We start from the raw sequence: 3,497 nt of genomic DNA, 5'->3' as shown, positions 1-3,497 counted from the left end.
ATATACATACATTATACATATATACGACGGGCTTCTTTCAGTTTCCGTCTACCAAATCCACTCACAAGGCTTTGGTTGGCCCGAGACTATAGTAGAAGACACTTGCCCAAGCTGCCACGCAAAGGGACTGAACACGGAACCATGTGGTTGGTAAGCAAGCTACTTACCACACAGCCACGCCTGCGCCTCTGTAAGATAGAAATAGAAACGAAAACCGAAAAAATATACAATGTTTTCCACGATGTTTATTGCAATATCACGCAGCAGTGAATCTTTGTAATTCTTTCATAGATAAGAAATGAAACAGTGATTGGCCTGTTGAAACAAATAACTCTATTTTCCAATAATTGTAACTAAAACAAATCAGCAACACATTATCGTTAAGGAAATAAAACGCAGGAATGAATGAATGAAGAAAGAAAAGGCAAAGGAAAAACGCTGCTTTTATTAAAGTTGTTGAATAAATTTAATACTTCTTCCAATTTTGGACTAATGTAATCGGACAAATGTGATTTAGAAGTAGTTAGTATCTTTGATTGAATAATCGTGACTCGGGACAATCAACAAATTGCAATTTACGAATGAATGCCGTAACTATTATAGATTTATTGAATTCCTTTTTTGGGTAATTGATTAGTTCAATGAAATTAAAATAAATAAATAAATGAATGAATAAATAAAAGCCTAAACAATTCACATTTATCCATTTCGACTTGATTGACTACTTTTCTTTCTTCGTCGAAGAATGTTCCAGAACATCATCTAATAAATAATTGATAATTCACCATTAACTCACAGGAACAAACTACCGATAGACGACAAATTATGAAATCATTATAACAATCTCAGCCAGAGAGGAATATTTACCACGAATCTATAAATGTTGATCCGACTTTCAACCTAACGTTCACAATGATTGAATAATCAAAATAGTTAGCATAATATTTATGCACACGTCATACACAACCAAACATACAATCTATGCATATAATGGGTGAAGAAAATTATCTGTGAATTCCATTTTCATATCTACCTACCAATTATGAAACAATGCGTGACCTGGACACGGCAAACACTTTAAATTGCAGCACTACACTTCCTTTAACGTATCAACTCATACATCCAAGCAAATGTGATGCATCTCCCATTAAAATATTGATAAGAGAACCAACTTATTAAGAAGATCCTCTCCTAACTATAAAATATTCTGTGGAAATTTCACATTTATCTTTTCTTCCCTTTGATAAACACCATAGCCATAGTCGTCAACCAAATGTTCCATGAAGTTCAATGATCATCCATTTGTTCAATAACTTTCTTAATTGATCGATCTTCTGTGCTCAGAAATTTTCCTCAACAAATGGTTGTCAGTTAACGTTATTCAGCGTCGAAGAAACTTCAAATAACTTTCCTTCACTAACATTTCAAACGTTATATATTTTGTACCAACATCACAATTTCTCCTGTTCACCATTGAAAAATTCCGTTTTTATTCTGAGTAATGCACAATTCACATGATCGACTATTGTTCCGAATAAAAAATGAATATAATTTAAGAATACTTCATTCTAAACATTTATGTTTCTGCATTGGACTATGTTGAAAAGATTTGCTTATTTACCTGTATATGTGAAAGCAATTATTTCATTGTCTTAACCATACATCGTCATATTTGTTGTAAGCAGTGTTCTTGGAGTTGACTATTGTGGTCAGGAATGCAGGTGAACTATATATTTCAGAGATTCAATTACCTATATGTAATTTAACCAGCTTGTCATGCATTTGAATTAGAGATTCACACTAGCTCTGTCACTTTAATTCAATTGTAATCAGCTCTCATTATATAGCAGCGTTACACATCAAGCAGCATACATCCACTTCATTCCATTTCATTCAATACACATTATTCGTAATTCAATACCTACGTTGGGTAACATTTTACTTATGCAAACCCCGTATGTTCTTACTATTGTGTGGTTAATGACATACATAAAAGAAAGATCTTCGCAATTTCAATTCTCCTGTCCAATTTCAATTCTGCCAATGTTGAATACCTCAATTTATGAGCAGTCAAGTCTTTTCCGTTTGATTTATTTATATCATATATGCGTGAAATAATTCCCAGATCATTTAATCTCTCCAAATTTTGGTCGACATATCAATCTATACTTCTGGATTGAATACCACTTTTCTCATTTTCAGGTAGAAATTTCCGAACATAATTGAATCATACGAGAATGAATTGTAGGCTTTAATAATATACGACAATATAACGCTGCAAAAGTGATCTATAACATGTTGGAGTGTCGTCTACTCTTAGTTATCTGGATGAGCACTTGTCACAGAAGTTTTATGTTATGTATATTATATATCACTATTGGTGAAAACTAAGGCTGATCGTTACACATGACAAATGGGAAAGTCAGTATTTCACTGCATTTCAAATGGTAAAATATTATGAGCGTGTGTATGCAACTATGTCCGGAATTAATTTCAATTAAGGTCGCTCGAGAAACGTATTTCCTCGTGCATATATATACTTCTAGATCGCCGACTACACACACACACGCACACGCGCACAAGCGCGCGCGCACACAAATTTATGTACGTATCAAATTGAAAGCAGATCAAATAATGTAGACATTATCGGTCCGGCACACATAGTGATTTTGATTATACAACAATTTGCTTCGGGAATGCGTCTTGAGAAAGATCCCTACACGATGCCGAGTGTTAAATATCGCTGAATGTGTATGTATGAGTGTGTGTGTGTGTGAGTATATATATATATATATATATATATATATATATATATATATATATACAGAGAGAGAGAGAGAGAGAGAGAGAGAGAGAGAGAGAGAGAGAGAGAGAGATTGATAAATAGGTAGCGATGGATATATGTATGTCAGATGCTAACATGCACATGATACAACAAACAGTAGTCACACGTTAAATACTTTTAAATTAAATTAACTTCTCATTCGAATTAGTATCAATGTTATAGTTTAAGGCGGCGAGCAAGCACAATTGTTAGCACGCCAGGAAACTTCTGTCATCTAATTCCACCGAGGTCGACATTGCATTTCATCCTTTCGGAGTCGATAAAATAAGTACCAGCTCACCACTGGGCCAGATCTAACCGATTTATCCCCTTCCCCGATTTTAGTGGCCTTGTCCCAAAATTTGAAATTAATATACCTTATAAGACGGAAACTGGTAGCATCGATAGGACGACGGGCAAAATGCATCTGGGTTCAAACACAACCAAAATTTCAGCTCTTGAGCCTATAACTGTAAGGGTTATTATTATTATTATTATTATTATTAATAGTATTATTATTATTATTATTATTATTATTATTATTATTATTATTATTATTATTATTATTATTATTATTATTATTCAGTAGTTTTATTTTTATAACGTGCTTTCACTTCACTACCGAGCGCAGCTCTGTGCGCCTTGGGTATGTGCTGTGGTTTGCTGTGGTGCT

Source organism: Octopus bimaculoides, chromosome 1, assembly GCF_001194135.2.
Source record: "Octopus bimaculoides isolate UCB-OBI-ISO-001 chromosome 1, ASM119413v2, whole genome shotgun sequence".
NCBI lineage: Eukaryota > Metazoa > Mollusca > Cephalopoda > Octopoda > Octopodidae > Octopus > Octopus bimaculoides.
This window is presented reverse-complemented; position numbering follows the sequence as displayed.